The 18,345-nt window shown below is 43.5% G+C and overlaps 3 pseudogenes; all 3 read right to left on the reverse strand.

The window, feature by feature from the left end:
- On the reverse strand, positions 1 to 2,382 carry LOC142355929 (large subunit ribosomal RNA; annotated as a pseudogene; the record flags this gene model as incomplete).
- A 1,683-nt stretch (positions 2,383 to 4,065) lies between these two features.
- Positions 4,066 to 4,217, reverse strand: LOC142355927 (5.8S ribosomal RNA; annotated as a pseudogene).
- Positions 4,218 to 16,142: 11,925 nt separating this feature from the next.
- LOC142355930 (5.8S ribosomal RNA) lies at positions 16,143 to 16,294 on the reverse strand (annotated as a pseudogene).
- Between the last annotated feature and the right edge of the window lie 2,051 nt (positions 16,295 to 18,345).

An 18,345-nucleotide genomic window follows, 5' to 3' on the forward strand; every position in this document is an offset into this window, starting at 1 on the left:
CTAATTAGATGACGAGGCATTTGGCTACCTTAAGAGAGTCATAGTTACTCCCGCCGTTTACCCGCGCTTATTTGAATTTCTTCACTTTGACATTCAGAGCACTGGGCAGAAATCACATTGCGTCAACACCGTTTCACCAGCCATCGCAATGCTTTGTTTTAATTAAACAGTCGGATTCCCCTTGTCCGAACCAGTTCAGAGTTCGAGTGTTTTTTGTGCAACAGAATAGACCTAAAGCATATCAGCTAGCAGTCAAACCAAACGCCAACAACCCGAAGGCCATCGCACGCTTTAGCAGACCGAAGCGTCAAACTAAAGGCTTGTTACACCCACTCCTCAGAGCCAATCCTTCTTCCGAAGGTACGGATCTATTTTGCCGACTTCCCTTATCTACACTGTTCCAAGACCAGAGGCTTTTCACCTTGGGGACCTGATGCGGTAATCGGTACGATTCACTCTCCTGACATCTGCTAAGCCAAACTTTTATGTGCCACCAGGAACAATTGGGACACAGCAAATGCTGCTGTGCTCTTGCACGCTTCGAGCCTTATCTCTGATTGAATCAATTCCAAGGACTCTACAACGTGTTATAAAGAAAAGATAACTCTTCCCCAAGGTCCCAATGACAAAGTTCGACCTCAATGACGTTGCCGTCTCAATGCCAGGAGAGTAAGTTCGGGAATTTTAACCCGATGCTCTTTCGAGACTCAGCAGTTTTCAAGAAACCACTATTCAAGACTTTGGCATTAGCCTGTCTTTTAGAATCGACTAACTCATGTGCAAACGCTGTTCACATGAAAGCCTTTCCCGCTTCAGTCCTCAAAGTTCTCATTTGAGTACTTGCTACTTCCACCAAGATCTGCTCCATTGATCGCTTCGCGCATACACTTGCGTGCATACTTTAGCGCAATCAATGTGTCCTCCTACACATGAATATCATTTTTGAGCTGGTGAGGCTCTTTTTCTCTAATCTAACTTGCGTTAGATATTGATATTCATGGTTGGGTATAGGCCACGAGCTCTAGTGCCATCCATTTTCAGGGCTGATTGATTCGGCAGGTGAGTTGTTACACACTCCTTAGCGGATTTCAACTTCCATGACCACCGTCCTGCTGTCAGTATCAATCAACACCTTTTGTGGTGACTCATGAGCAAGTAGTTAGGCGCCTTAACCCAACTTTTGGTTCATCCCACATCGCCGGTTCTGCTTACCAAAAGCGGCCCACAAAAAGCTTGCATTCATAGTCCAAGTGCAATTAAGTCACAAGGACATCTCACCGATTTATAGTTTGAGAATAGGTGAAGGAAAAATTTTCCCCCATTCCTCTAATCATTCGCTTTAACCGATGAAATTGCTTTGCGAAGATTTTTCAATCTTGCTCAAGCTTTTGCTATCCTGAGGGAAACTTCGGAGGAAACCAGCTACTAGATGGTTCGATTAGTCTTTCGCCCCTATGCTCAGGTCAGACGATCGATTTGCACGTCAGAACCGCTTCGGGCTTCCACCATGGTTTCCCGTGGCTTCGCCCTGCCCAAGCATAGATCACCATCTTTCGGGTCGTGTGCTACTTGCTCTGGATCAGTCATGCAATAAGAGCAAAACCGTCCGTGGTTGCGGGACACCGAATCGGCGCCCTCACCACACAAAGTAGTGCAATTCATAAAAATTACACTGTTCACTTTCATTTCGCGTGTGCGCTTTCAATGAGCGACAACACTTGCAAGCAACTCACACTCCTTGGTCCGTGTTTCAAGACGGGCTGTAGAGAGCATTGAATAGGAAGTTGAGGTCAGACAGGCAATCAAGATCAATTTATCTCATTTTGTTTAGAATCAACAAGAAGAATTCCGAGGAAAACTTCTGCTCGATTCATTAACAAGATTTGCCAAAAGACGACAACTACACTACTCGGTAGCCGAGAATATAATATCAAGGCATTGAGTATGGTAACGCTCACTCCAGTTCCCCTTCAACAGTTTCACGTACTTTTCACTCTCTCTTCAGAGTGCTTTTCAACTTTCCCTCACGGTACTTGTTTACTATCGGTCTCGCTTTATAATTAGCTTTTGGAGAGACATATCTCCAGCTTCGAGTTGCACTTTCAAACAACTCTACTCATAGGAATGAGCCATTATGACTGGTATCGAAAATGACCTTTACAGGATTTTCACCTTCTTTGATGCTACTTTCCAGTAGACATCAGGACAAATTCACCAGTCTAGCATCAAACCATACCGGACACCGAGAAATGTTGCCATTTCTCTTCCCGATGAGCTTTTCCCTGTTCATTCGCCATTACTAAGGGATTCTCAGTTGATTTCTTTTCCTCCCCTTACTGATATGCTTAAGTTAAGGGGGTTCTCTCGCCCAATTCAGGTTATGTAGTTGATTGTCTCTTAATTGGTTCACTGACCAATATGAGACAGAAACCGATTCAGCAGTTTTGTTCGCTACTACTATCAAACACAGGTCGAAGTTTCCATTCAGTCATTAATTCCAACTTTCAAATGTTGTTGTTTCAGCTTTCGCTTACTAGAAGCAACATAATACTCGCTGCAATACAGACCTCGGGAAACCCTCACCGTGAATAAGGTTCACTCACATATTTCACTACATTTTGCGTGGGATTGGAGATGAGGCTACTCGTTCTTGCTCAGTACTAGGCTGAAAATTAACGAAACTTCGTTACAAACGTTCACATGTTGATGTTTCCGCTTTCGCGTACTCGAAACAACATAATACTAGTCTTTGTAATTTAGTTTCATAATTTCAACTGTTCTCATGCAGAATTTTTGCTCATTCTTATCCCAAATTTTGACCTGGCTACTAGTTACACTCCTTGTACTTATTGCAAAATGACCACAAATTTCAACAGCTTTCACATGTTGCTGTTTCGGCTTTCGCTTACTACAGTCAACATAATACTCGTTGCAAAATAAGTGCTCGGCATCTGCAATTTTCCAAAGACGAAGTTTCGCCAGTTCAATTTTCGCTCGCCAATTATGGCTACTAATTCACACGGTACTGAGCTCAACAACATTAAATTTGTTCAGCAAGACTTTCACATGTTGATGTTTTGGCTTTCGCCTACTAGAAGCAACATAATACTCGTCTTGTTAGCTCATTCAATGAGAATAGCTTTTCCCGTTGAGAATTTTTGCCTTCAATTGGCGTTGTAGTGAGTTTGGCTACTCAGATCACCAAATACTTGTGACAATTCGAACCAGAAATGTTTTCAATTTTCACATGCTGATGTTTCGGATTCAACCTACTAGAAGCAGCATAATACTTGTATTCAACAATTTCTGTATCAAATCCCAGTTTTCTCTGGTGCATCTTTGCCAAACTATTCCAAACTGCCTGAGTCTGAATACCAATTACAGGTACTAGTAAATGCACGTTACTAAGGACTATATAGTTCTAGGTTACTGTACACAACGACGTTCACATGTTGATGTTTCAGCTGCCGCTTACTAGAAACAACATAATACTTATCGTGCATACCTTTCCATAACTTGTCCTTTTCAGATGCATTAGTTTCCCTTTGTCTTGGCTTCTACAGTCAGACTGGCTACTAGTAACAGCACAGTACTAATCACATATCGTTCTACAGTTTGCAGACAACTTTCACATGTTGATGTTTCAGCTTTCGCCTACTAGAAACAACATAATACTCGCTGTATACATTTGTAGTTCTCTATGTAACTTTCATGTGAAGAAGTTTCGCCAGTCTTTTTGACTGTCTCAAATCTGAGTCATGCTTAGGCTACTAGTTGCTTCATAGTACTTATCGCCTCGAGATCATTGAACAAAACTTGATTTTCACATGTTGCTGTTTCAGCTTCCGCTTACTAGAAACAACATAATACTAGTCTCATTAAGTTCCGTCTCTTTGCAATTTTCTTATGAAGAAAATTCGCCATCACAATGACTCCAGCAGTTCTTGATCAAGGAATGCAATCATTGATCAGAATGCTATTATTTGAATCGGTTCTGCTTTAAGTGTTCCAATTTTATTGGAAGCACCAACAATAGAACATCAATGTGTTCAATCGAGAGTTATATAACCCTGAATCGGACGCAGTCAACAGCCGAAGCCGAGACCGCCTTTTGCGTTAGAGAGGTCGGTAAACAAATCTTGCGATTCATACCGAATTAACACATATAGCTGTGCTCCTCTTCGTAAAGCGAGCCAAGTGATCCCCTGTTGAAGGATGTATTTGGACCAATCTAGTAGCATTTGGTTTCCAACAAGCTCTCCCAAGTTAGCTTACTTATTGGGCTTTTCAACCAATTCGGTTGGCTACAAGCATCATCAAAGTACTAGCCACAGTTTGATCGCAAAATTCTACGACTTTCACATGTTGATGTTTCGGCTTGCGCTTAGCCTACTATAAGCAACATAATACTAGTCATATCATAGAGCGTGATCAGCTTGTGACGTTCTCATGATGAAGTTTCACCAACAGTGTCTCACTTCGAGCTTAAATCCAGCTACTAGTAACTACACAGTACTGACTGCAACGATAACTTTTATCTATACCTTTCACATGCTGCGCTTTCGGCCAGGGCCTACTAACGTCAACATAATACTCGATATAAACTTTTGTTCATGATGCAGCTTCCCCATGCAGAAGTTTCGCCTTCAAATGCTCTCTTGGCCATATGACGTAAGAAAAGGTTACTAGTAACATCACAGTACTAGCCACAGTTTGATTGCAAAATTCTACGACTTTCACATGTTGATGTTTCGGCTTGCGCTTAGCCTACTAGAAGCAACATAATACTAGTCATATCATAGAGCGTGATCAGCTTGTGACGTTCTCATGATGAAGTTTCACCAACAGTGTCTCATTTCGAGCTTAAATCCAGCTACTAGTAACTACACAGTACTGACTGCAACGCTAACTTTTATCTATACCTTTCACATGCTGCGCTTTCGGCCAGGGCCTACTAACGTCAACATAATACTCGATATAAACTTTTGTTCATGATGCAGCTTCCCCATGCAGAAGTTTCGCCTTCAAATGCTCTCTTGGCCATATGACGTAACACAAGGTTACTAGTAACATCACAGTACTAGCCACAATTTGATCGCAAAATTCTACGACTTTCACATGTTGATGTTTCGGCTTGCGCTTAGCCTACTAGAAGCAACATAATACTAGTCATATCATGGAGCGTGATCAGCTTGTGACGTTCTCATGATGAAGTTTCACCAACAGTGTCTCATTTCGAGCTTAAATCCAGCTACTAGTAACTACACAGTACTGACTGCAACGATAACTTTTATCTATACCTTTCACATGCTGCGCTTTCGGCCAGGGCCTACTAATGTCAACATAATACTCGATATAAACTTTTGTTCATGATGCAGCTTCCCCATGCAGAAGTTTCGCCTTCAAATGCTCTCTTGGCCATATGACGTAACACAAGGTTACTAGTAACATCACAGTACTAGCCACAATTTGATCGCAAAATTCTACGACTTTCACATGTTGATGTTTCGGCTTGCGCTTAGCCTACTAGAAGCAACATAATACTAGTCATATCATAGAGCTTGATCAGCTTGTGACATTCTCATGATGAAGTTTCACCAACAGTGTCTCATTTTGAGCTTAAATCCAGCTACTAGTAACTACACAGTACTGACTGCAACAATAACTTTTATCTATACCTTTCACATGCTGCGTTTTCGGCCAAGGCCTACTAACGTCAACATAATACTCGATATAAAATTTTGATCATGATGCAGCTTTCCCATGCAGAAGTTTCGCCTTCAAATGCTCTCTTGGCCATATGACGGAACACCAGGTTACTAGTAACATCACAGTACTAGCCACAGTTTGATTGCAAAATTCTACGACTTTCACATGTTGATGTTTCGGCTTGCGCTTAGCCTACTAGAAGCAACATAATACTAGTCATATCATAGAGCGTGATCAGCTTGTGACGTTCTCATGATGAAGTTTCACCAATAGTGTTTCATTCGAATTGGTTCTGCTTTAAGCTCTCCAATTGTTTTGGATGAACCAGTTTTGCCCTTCGAAGCCACTTTTGTGAGCTTTTGTGGGTCTTTACCAAGAGGATATACCTCAAGGCCTCTTTCAATTCCTTTAAGTTCTTTCAACTCCTTTACAGTTTCTAGGTTCACATAGCTGCAAACCTTATTTCTAGTTTTAAGTCTGGCCAACTTGGGGAGAGTTGGTGCAGACCGTGACCAATTCTAGTAGGATGCCACAACAAGAATGTGATCAACTTAGCTTGTCGATGAACCTGCCCCACATTCAAACAACTCTATCGCCTTTTCCTCGTATAGTTATATGCGAGGGCCTCTCATAGAGAGCGCTGTTAGCAACCTTTTCCACATAGACGATAAAGTTGTGAGTGTTTTGCACATGGCTGTTGTCATCACCACGTGACGAGTCAACTCAGCTTGACTCTCTACACTCCGACAAGCTTTGCACATACGCCTTTAGTTCAGTATGTGTCTTTAATCTGACTCCGGTGCCTCAAGCCGGAAAAATTGTCAGATTATGATCATTATCGGTTAGTCATCCCGATGCAAGATCGTATCGTACTGTCTTTGTCTACCTCCAGATTCCGAAGAACAGGAGGAGACTCTCCCAGACCTACATATCTGGGAGAATGTTCAGAGGGCGAGAAGCTGTGGATTACTCTCCCCTAAGAACTGACTAAACTTTACCCTCGTCCAAGGTAAGTTTATTTTAGCTAGCCTTCTATGTAAAGGATCTGAGGCTAAGCTGTGTTTTTTCGAGCCTTTGGCTCGGAGCAAGTTCAGTGGGCGCCCCGAGTAGCTCAACTCTTTCCCACTGAACAGCGCAACGCTCTGTCACTCGCTGGGATTTTTGCGTGTCGGTTCTAACCACGCGACTTGTGGACCTTTTTAGGCCTTTCTCATTCACAAGTCTATAGCTGGGCTTCTATAACCCAGCTTCTGAGATCTAGATAGCTGCAGTTCTGCTAGGCTGCTTTTGCTAACTAGTCTCCCTTTAAGCAGTCCCTTGCCATGACTGCTGAACTATGTATCCACACAAGTAGTTTTTGAGCTCGATACATAATTCGAGATTGGTTGCCAAGCAATCTCTAGCGACAGAGCGTCATGCGCACTACAGACATGGCCTCTACCAGCAGCCATGCCCGAAGGAATCAATCACTGATCCTTCCGCAGGTTCCCCTACGGAAACCTTGTTACGACTTTTACTTCCTCTAGACAATTAAGCTCGATCCGCTTCATCCCGTTGCCGGAGACCGAAGTCCCAACAGTAGGAATTTGCAATTCTTGCTTAACTATCCAATCAGTAGTAGCGACGGGCGGTGTGTACAAAGGGCAGGGACGTAATCCCTATGAGTTGTTGACTCATAAGTACCAGGAATTCCTGGTTCACGTCTGCAAGTTACAACAGACGATCCCCTTGAAGCGCTGTACTTTTCTCTGATTGCCCAGTCCATTTCGGACCAAGGGCTGAGTACTCAATCTAAAAGTACACAGTGTAGCGCGCGTGCAGTCCAGAACATCTAAGGGCATCACAGACCTGTTATAGCCTCACTTCATCTGCGGTATTTAATTCCGCATAGTTCCTCTAAGAAGTGTTTGAATTCACATATAGTGAATTTCATTATTTAGATGGAGAAGATCTCGTTCGTTATCGGAATTAACCAGACAGATCACTCCACTAACTAAGAACGGCCATGCACCACCGCCCATATAATCATGAAAGATATTCAATCTGTCAATCCTTAAGATGTCTGGACCGGGTGAGTTTTCCCGTGTTGAGTCAAATTAAGCCGCAGGCTCCACTCCTGGTGGTGCCCTTCCGTCAATTCCTTTAAGTTTCGATTTTGCAACCATACTTCCCCCGGAACCAATAAACTTTGGTTTCCCGGTTAATCTCTTGCCAAGTCAAGATCGACTTTGACAAATTGTAGGTTGGTATAGTTTATGGTCAGAATTACGAGGGTATCTAATCCTCTTCAATACTCTGACTTTCGTTCTTGATTAATGAAAACATTCTTGGCAAATGCTTTCGCAGTAGTTTGTCTTGCCACGATCCAAGAATTTCACCTCTAACGTAGCAATACAAATGCCCCCGTCTGTTCCTTTCAATCATTACCGCACTCAGCCAACCGGCATCAATCGAGTAGCGGGTCATTCTCCATTATTCCATGCTTTATTATTCGATCCCAAAGGATGCTTTGAACACTCTAATTTTCTCAGGGTGAAAACACCGTTTCCACAGTTCGTCACATTTAAGTGCAAACTATTTCTTCGATGCGAAGGATGAGCGGAACGAGTCAACAGATTTAACTGAAGACCATGTTGCCGTTCTACTCAAACAGATCCAACTATGAGCTTTTTAAACGCAGCAACTATTGCATACGCTTGTAGAGGCTGGTATTACCGCGGCTGCTGGCACCAGACTTGCCCTCTACTCGTTCATCAATGGAGCTTTTAAGTCCATTCCATTCTGATTACAAACCATAAAGGTTCATATCATTATTTCTAGTCACTACCTCCTCGTGCGGAGAGTGGGTAATTTGCGTGCCTGCTGCCTTCCTTGGATGTGGTAGCCGTTTCTAAGGCTCCCTCTCCGGAATCGAACCCTGATTCCCCGTTACCCGTCACAACCATGGTAGTCCGTTACACTACCATCATAGGTTGATAGGTCAGAAATTCGGAAGTTCCGTCCCCAAGCCGAAGCTATCTGGGATCTTTCAGTTACTAGGACTCATCACGGGATGTGTCTGTACTTAGCAAATCACCCGGTGTAGTCTTGTAAAAGTCTCCGACAGTGTCGGACAATCAGCATGCATTAGCTGCAGGGTTACCGCAGTTATTCATTTAGCTTGCAAATCAACTAATAGATAGTAACTGATTTAATGAGCCATTCGCGGTTCCACTTTTTCAAGCTTCGCTTGCACATGCATGGCTTAGTCTTTCAGACAAGCATATGGCAACTGACAGGATCAATCAGTTTAATTGTACTTTGAACAATCTTTCGATTTGTTCGAATTTAGAAAGACATAGCCTTGCGGCCTCGTCAATCTTGCTTTGAGCTTTTTAAATCACGAAGAGTTTCAATGCATGCTTTGGCATGGCTACTAGTTACTACACAGTACTCTACACACTTAGAGTTACCCACGATTACACATTTCACATGCTGATGTTTTGGCTCGCGCGTACTAGAAACAGCATAATACTATGTGTACTGGTAGATAGCGCTCTGTGAGCATTTCCCATGAGCAGGTTTTGCCCTCCAAATCTCTGTTCTACTGTTACCAATACCGGCTAACAACTGTATCATACTAGGGAGAATTGACTCATGATTTAAAAACCAGATGTTCACATGTCGATGTTTCGGCTCTCGCCTACTAGAAACAACATAATACTAGTCTGTTAAAAATCTCAATCACGCCGCCTCTTCAGATACAGAAGTTTTACCTTTTATTGGTTAGAGAACAGCTTTCCAGCTGTCGACATGGTTACTAGTAACAACACCGTACTCAACACAAAAACTTTTCAACTTCACAACTTTCACATGCTGATGTTTCTGCTTTCGCATACTAGAAACAGCATAATACTTATTGTTTTGTCAAGTAATTTGTGTGTCTTTCCCATGTGAAGTTTCACCGGTCAACAATGTTTCCCTGACCAATTACGGCTACTAGTAGCTGTATAATACTAGGGAAAATGATTGAGGATTTAATATCAGATTTTCACATGTTGATGTTTCGGCTTTCGCCTACTAGAAACAACATAATACTAGTCTGCTAAGAAATCTCGCTCAAATTGCCTTTTCACATACAGAAGTTTCACCTTCTATTGGTTAGAGAACAGTTCTCAGCTGTCGACATGGTTACTAGTAACAACATCGTACTCAACACAAAAATTCTTCAACTTCACAACTTTCACATGCTGATGTTTCTGCTTTCGCGTACTAGAAACAGCATAATACTTATTGCTTTGTCAAGAAGTGTGTGTGTCTTTCCCATGCGAAAGTTTCACCGGTCAGCAATAATTGCCGTGTCCAATTAAGGTTACTCATAGCTGTATAATACTAGGGAAAATGATTGAGGATTTAATATCAGATTTTCACATGTTGATGTTTCGGCTTTCGCCTACTAGAAACAACATAATACTAGTCTGCTAATAAATCTCGCTCAAATTGCCTTTTCACATACAGAAGTTTCACCTCTTCTTGGTCACTGTACAGATGATGCTGTCTGTTCTTTATTTGGTTCTGCTTATTATAAGGAGGGGCATCACTCCTTCCTCCTTGGTTTGCATGCATTAAGCCTGCTTTGTGAAAAGCGTATCTTTCTAGCTTTTCTTCGCCTTACTCGAGTAGGACGATACAATCCAGACATTAGTCAGTCTTGGTGTAAAGTCACTGAGTATTATTCGGTTCTGCTTTATTCAGCAATATGCTGTATAATTGTTGTAATTTGCGAACATATTTGTTCTCAGTTCCGAACTACTAGCGACGACAGATTACCAGCGGTCATGAGCCATCAAGGTAGTTCTTTGGTGCATCAAGTAGAGAGGTGCCATCAAACAACACTTCCCTAATAATGCTACACACATAGAATTTGCTACAGTGCAGCTTTTTACTTTGCAAAATTTGCGCACAAATTTTGCATAGAATAAATGTTTTATCAAGATTTTTAGATCCCCTCCCTTGAGAGAACGTTACTCCTTTAAGTGAACACCCCGCGGCGTCCTGTTGTTATTGCTTATAACCATTTCGCAAGCCGGAGGCATAATGCACTACGCAAGCCGCTACTTTGGCACAGAGGCACCTAGTTTTACACCCGGGACTTCAGGTGGCCCAGTTTTACACCCAGTACAGCGGTGCCAGTTGGTAACCCGGTGGATCCTCGGAGACCAGACATGATCATAGATCAAACCCGATGTATGCTACTCCTGAACGTATAGTATCTCCACTGTGCAATGAAATTATCGTTCGTTTCGGGCCTTCCTATACGTTCAGCAGACAATCGCTAGGAATTCACCTCGTGACCCGTGGTGACCACACTGGATTTCAAGTTTATTGATTTGGACAGACCTGTCATTTATTTTGCTTTTCAGCTTCAGTTCTGCTCGATCTAGCTTGCCTAAGGCTTGATCTCGCTTTGCTCACCCCTGTAGGAGCCTCTACTAGTACCACTCGGAGTAATGGGGAATCCACCAGACCTAATCGATGAATGCCATCAAACAACAAACATCATACCCGGCTTCATCAGGCATATTTTATTACTTCCGAGAGGTACTTTAGTATCAGATCTTTCTCCATGCCTCTTATGAGGACCCGTCAGACCTTTCGGTTTATCGTTTAGCTTCAGTCCTGCTCGATCTAGCTTTCCCAAGGCTCGATCTAGCTCTATTCGCCCCACTAGAGGGCTCTCTAAGACCCCTCGGTCTTAGTGTTAGCTCCGGTACTGCTCGGTCGTGCTTGCTGAAGGCCCGACCCAGCTTTAGTTAGATTCTCGTACTTTCTCTTGGCCTCTCTAGGAGGACCAGACAGACCTCTCGGTCTATCGTTTAGCTTCAGTCCTGCTCGATCTAGCTTGCCCAAGGCTTGATCAAGCTCTATTCGCCCCGCTAGAGGGCTCTCTAAGACCCCTCGGTCTTAGTGTTATCTTCTGTAATGCCTAACCAAGCTTACTACAGGCCTTGGTCAGGTCTTTATCGGTCACCGATTAGTAACAGACCAATCATAGGGCCTTCCACCCTATCCGGGTTGAGGTCTTTAGTCCAGCCATATTTTGACAAGACACCTCTCCCTAATAATGCCCCACACATAGAATTACTGTCCATGCAGTATTTAACTTGTGTTTTTTTCTAAAATTTGATTTTCACTTTTTGGAGGTTCATTTGCTCCTCTGACACTCTTTCAGCTTCAATCTTACTCGATCTAGCTTTCCCAAGGCTCGATCTAGCTCTATTCGCCCCACTAGAGGGCTCTCTAAGACACTTCGGTCTTAGTGTTAGCTCCGGTCTTGCTCAATCGTGCTTGCTGAAGGCGCGATCAAGCTTTAGTTAGCTTCTCGTACTTCCTCTTGGCCTCTCTAGGAGGACCAGACAGACCTCTCGGTCTATCGTTTAGCTTCAGTCCTGCTCGATCTAGCTTTCCCAAGGCTCGATCTAGCTCTATTCGCCCTGCTAGAGGGCTCTCTAAGACCCCTCGGTCTTAGTGTTAGCTCCGGTACAGCTCGGTCGTGCTTGCTGAAGGCCCGATCAAGCTTTAGTTAGATTCTCGTACTTTCTCTTGGCCTCTCTAGGAGGACCAGACAGACCTCTCGGTCTATCGTTTAGCTTCAGTCCTGCTTGATCTAGCTTTCCCAAGGCTCGATCTAGCTCTATTCGCCCTGCTAGAGGGCTCTCTAAGACCCCTCGGTCTTAGTGTTAGCTCCGGTACAGCTCGGTCGTGCTTGCTGAAGGCCCGATCAAGCTTTAGTTAGCTTCTCGTACTTTCTCTTGGCCTCTCTAGGAGGACCAGACAGACCTCTCGGTCTATCGTTTAGCTTCAGTCCTGCTCGATCTAGCTTTCCCAAGGCTCGATCTAGATCTATTCGCCCTGCTAGAGGGCTCTCTAAGACCCCTCGGTCTTAGTGTTAGCTCCGGTACAGCTCGGTCGTGCTTGCTGAAGGCCTGATCAAGCTTTAGTTAGCTTCTCGTACTTTCTCTTGGCCTCTCTAGGAGGACCAGACAGACCTTTCGGTCTCTTGCTTAGCTTCAGTCCTGCTCGATCTAGCTTTCCCAAGGCTCGATCTAGCTCTATTCGCCCCGCTAGAGGGCTCTCTAAGACCCCTCGGTCTTAGTGTTAACTCCTGTAATGCCTAACCAAGCTTACTACAGGCCTTGGTCAGGTCTTTATCGGTCACCGATTAGTAACAGACCGATCATGGGGCCTTCCACCCTATCCGGGTTGAGGTCTTTAGTCCAGCCATATTTTGACAAGACACCTCCCCCTAATAATGCCCCACACATAGAAATACTGTCCATGCAGTATTTAACTTGTGTTTTTTCTAAAATTTGATTTTCACTTTTTGGAGGTTCATTTGCTCCTCTGACACTCTTTCAGCTTCAATCTTACTCGATCTAGCTTTCCCAAGGCTCGATCTAGCTCTATTCGCCCCACCAGAGGGCTCTCTAAGACACTTCGGTCTTAGTGTTAGCTCCGGTCTTGCTCAATCGTGCTTGCTGAAGGCGCGATCAAGCTTTAGTTAGCTTCTCGTACTTTCTCTTGGCCTCTCTAGGAGGACCAGACAGACCTCTCGGTCTATCGTTTAGCTTCAGTCCTGCTCGATCTAGCTTTCCCAAGGCTCGATCTAGCTCTATTCGCCCCGCTAGAGGGCTCTCTAAGACCCCTCGGTCTTAGTGTTAGCTCCGGTACAGCTCGGTCGTGCTTGCTGAAGGCCCGATCAAGCTTTAGTTGGCTTCTCGTACTTTCTCTTGGCCTCTCTAGGAGGACCAGACAGACCTCTCGGTCTCTTGCTTAGCTTCAGTCCTGCTCGATCTAGCTTGCCCAAGGCTTGATCAAGCTCTATTCGCCCCGCTAGAGGGCTCTCTAAGACCCCTCGGTCTTAGTGTTAGCTCCGGTACAGCTCGGTCGTGCTTGCTGAAGGCCCGATCAAGCTTTAGTTAGCTTCTCGTTTTTTCTCTTGGCCTCTCTAGGAGGACCAGACAGACCTCTCGGTCTATCGTTTAGCTTCAGTCCTGCTCGATCTAGCTTTCCCAAGGCTCGATCTAGCTCTATTCGCCCCGCTAGAGGGCTCTCTAAGACCCCTCGGTCTTAGTGTTAGCTCCGGTACAGCTCGGTCGTGCTTGCTGAAGGCCCGATCAAGCTTTAGTTGGCTTCTCGTACTTTCTCTTGGCCTCTCTAGGAGGACCAGACAGACCTCTCGGTCTATCCTTTAGCTTCAGTCCTGCTCGATCTAGCTTTCCCAAGGCTCGATCTAGCTCTATTCGCCCCGCTAGAGGGCTCTCTAAGACCCCTCGGTCTTAGTGTTATCTCCTGTAATGCCTAACCAAGCTTACTACAGGCCTTGGTCAGGTCTTTATCGGTCACCGATTAGTAACAGACCGATCATAGGGCCTTCCACCCTATCTGGGTTGAGGTCTTTAGTCCAGCCATATTTTGACAAGACACCTCCCCCTAATAATGCCCCACACATAGAATTACTGTTTATGCAGCTTTTCACTTGTGAAATTTTTAATTTTCGCAATTATTATAGAATAAGTGTTTGCGCAGCTTTTCATAGGTCGAGCTCTAGCTAGCTAGCTCAAGCTAGCTAGCTAGCTCAAGCTCAAGCTATCTAGCTCAAGCTCAAGCCAGCTAGCTCAAGCTCAAGCTAGCTAGCTAGCTCAAGCTCAAGCTAGCTAGCTAGCTCAAGCTCAAGCTAGCTAGCTCAAGCTCAAGCTAGCTAGCTCAAGCTCAAGCTAGCTAGCTAGCTCAAGCTCAAGCTCAAGCTAGCTAGCTCAAGCTCAAGCTCAAGCTAGCTAGCTAGCTCAAGCTCAAGCTAGCTAGCTAGCTCAAGCTCAAGCTAGCTAGCTAGCTCAAGCTCAAGCTAGCTAGCTCAAGCTCAAGCTCAAGCTCAAGCTAGCTAGCTAGCTCAAGCTAGCTAGCTAGCTCAAGCTCAAGCTAGCTAGCTAGCTCAAGTTCAAGCTAGCTAGCTAGCTCAAGCTCAAGCTAGCTAGCTAGCTCAAGCTCAAGCTAGCTAGCTCAAGCTCAAGCTAGCTAGCTCAAGCTCAAGCTAGCTAGCTAGCTCAAGCTCAAGCTCAAGCTAGCTAGCTCAAGCTCAAGCTCAAGCTAGCTAGCTAGCTCAAGCTCAAGCTAGCTAGCTAGCTCAAGCTCAAGCTCAAGCTAGCTAGCTAGCTCAAGTTCAAGCTAGCTAGCTAGCTCAAGCTCAAGCTAGCTAGCTCAAGCTCAAGTTCGCTTACTTTCGCTCACTTTCGCTTACTACAGTCAACATAATACTCGTTGCAAAATAAGTGCTCGGCATCTGCAATTTTCCAAAGACGAAGTTTCGCCAGTTCAATTTTCGCTCGCCAATTATGGCTACTAATTCACACGGTACTGAGCTCAACAACATTAAATTTGTTCAGCAAGACTTTCACATGTTGATGTTTTGGCTTTCGCCTACTAGAAGCAACATAATACTCGTCTTGTTAGCTCATTCAATGAGAATAGCTTTTCCCGTTGAGAATTTTTGCCTTCAATTGGCGTTGTAGTGAGTTTGGCTACTCAGATCACCAAATACTTGTGACAATTCGAACCAGAAATGTTTTCAATTTTCACATGCTGATGTTTCGGATTCAACCTACTAGAAGCAGCATAATACTTGTATTCAACAATTTCTGTATCAAATCCCAGTTTTCTCTGGTGCATCTTTGCCAAACTATTCCAAACTGCCTGAGTCTGAATACCAATTACAGGTACTAGTAAATGCACGTTACTAAGGACTATATAGTTCTAGGTTACTGTACACAACGACGTTCACATGTTGATGTTTCAGCTGCCGCTTACTAGAAACAACATAATACTTATCGTGCATACCTTTCCATAACTTGTCCTTTTCAGATGCATTAGTTTCCCTTTGTCTTGGCTTCTACAGTCAGACTGGCTACTAGTAACAGCACAGTACTAATCACATATCGTTCTACAGTTTGCAGACAACTTTCACATGTTGATGTTTCAGCTTTCGCCTACTAGAAACAACATAATACTCGCTGTATACATTTGTAGTTCTCTATGTAACTTTCATGTGAAGAAGTTTCGCCAGTCTTTTTGACTGTCTCAAATCTGAGTCATGCTTAGGCTACTAGTTGCTTCATAGTACTTATCGCCTCGAGATCATTGAACAAAACTTGATTTTCACATGTTGCTGTTTCAGCTTCCGCTTACTAGAAACAACATAATACTAGTCTCATTAAGTTCCGTCTCTTTGCAATTTTCTTATGAAGAAAATTCGCCATCACAATGACTCCAGCAGTTCTTGATCAAGGAATGCAATCATTGATCAGAATGCTATTATTTGAATCGGTTCTGCTTTAAGTGTTCCAATTTTATTGGAAGCACCAACAATAGAACATCAATGTGTTCAATCGAGAGTTATATAACCCTGAATCGGACGCAGTCAACAGCCGAAGCCGAGACCGCCTTTTGCGTTAGAGAGGTCGGTAAACAAATCTTGCGATTCATACCGAATTAACACATATAGCTGTGCTCCTCTTCGTAAAGCGAGCCAAGTGATCCCCTGTTGAAGGATGTATTTGGACCAATCTAGTAGCATTTGGTTTCCAACAAGCTCTCCCAAGTTAGCTTACTTATTGGGCTTTTCAACCAATTCGGTTGGCTACAAGCATCATCAAAGTACTAGCCACAGTTTGATCGCAAAATTCTACGACTTTCACATGTTGATGTTTCGGCTTGCGCTTAGCCTACTATAAGCAACATAATACTAGTCATATCATAGAGCGTGATCAGCTTGTGACGTTCTCATGATGAAGTTTCACCAACAGTGTCTCACTTCGAGCTTAAATCCAGCTACTAGTAACTACACAGTACTGACTGCAACGATAACTTTTATCTATACCTTTCACATGCTGCGCTTTCGGCCAGGGCCTACTAACGTCAACATAATACTCGATATAAACTTTTGTTCATGATGCAGCTTCCCCATGCAGAAGTTTCGCCTTCAAATGCTCTCTTGGCCATATGACGTAAGAAAAGGTTACTAGTAACATCACAGTACTAGCCACAGTTTGATTGCAAAATTCTACGACTTTCACATGTTGATGTTTCGGCTTGCGCTTAGCCTACTAGAAGCAACATAATACTAGTCATATCATAGAGCGTGATCAGCTTGTGACGTTCTCATGATGAAGTTTCACCAACAGTGTCTCATTTCGAGCTTAAATCCAGCTACTAGTAACTACACAGTACTGACTGCAACGCTAACTTTTATCTATACCTTTCACATGCTGCGCTTTCGGCCAGGGCCTACTAACGTCAACATAATACTCGATATAAACTTTTGTTCATGATGCAGCTTCCCCATGCAGAAGTTTCGCCTTCAAATGCTCTCTTGGCCATATGACGTAACACAAGGTTACTAGTAACATCACAGTACTAGCCACAATTTGATCGCAAAATTCTACGACTTTCACATGTTGATGTTTCGGCTTGCGCTTAGCCTACTAGAAGCAACATAATACTAGTCATATCATGGAGCGTGATCAGCTTGTGACGTTCTCATGATGAAGTTTCACCAACAGTGTCTCATTTCGAGCTTAAATCCAGCTACTAGTAACTACACAGTACTGACTGCAACGATAACTTTTATCTATACCTTTCACATGCTGCGCTTTCGGCCAGGGCCTACTAATGTCAACATAATACTCGATATAAACTTTTGTTCATGATGCAGCTTCCCCATGCAGAAGTTTCGCCTTCAAATGCTCTCTTGGCCATATGACGTAACACAAGGTTACTAGTAACATCACAGTACTAGCCACAATTTGATCGCAAAATTCTACGACTTTCACATGTTGATGTTTCGGCTTGCGCTTAGCCTACTAGAAGCAACATAATACTAGTCATATCATAGAGCTTGATCAGCTTGTGACATTCTCATGATGAAGTTTCACCAACAGTGTCTCATTTTGAGCTTAAATCCAGCTACTAGTAACTACACAGTACTGACTGCAACAATAACTTTTATCTATACCTTTCACATGCTGCGTTTTCGGCCAAGGCCTACTAACGTCAACATAATACTCGATATAAAATTTTGATCATGATGCAGCTTTCCCATGCAGAAGTTTCGCCTTCAAATGCTCTCTTGGCCATATGACGGAACACCAGGTTACTAGTAACATCACAGTACTAGCCACAGTTTGATTGCAAAATTCTACGACTTTCACATGTTGATGTTTCGGCTTGCGCTTAGCCTACTAGAAGCAACATAATACTAGTCATATCATAGAGCGTGATCAGCTTGTGACGTTCTCATGATGAAGTTTCACCAATAGTGTTTCATTCGAATTGGTTCTGCTTTAAGCTCTCCAATTGTTTTGGATGAACCAGTTTTGCCCTTCGAAGCCACTTTTGTGAGCTTTTGTGGGTCTTTACCAAGAGGATATACCTCAAGGCCTCTTTCAATTCCTTTAAGTTCTTTCAACTCCTTTACAGTTTCTAGGTTCACATAGCTGCAAACCTTATTTCTAGTTTTAAGTCTGGCCAACTTGGGGAGAGTTGGTGCAGACCGTGACCAATTCTAGTAGGATGCCACAACAAGAATGTGATCAACTTAGCTTG

This window comes from Convolutriloba macropyga, unplaced genomic scaffold (assembly GCF_964194025.1).
Source record: "Convolutriloba macropyga unplaced genomic scaffold, txConMacr16.3 SCAFFOLD_1629, whole genome shotgun sequence".
Classification (NCBI taxonomy): Eukaryota; Metazoa; Xenacoelomorpha; order Acoela; family Convolutidae; genus Convolutriloba; species Convolutriloba macropyga.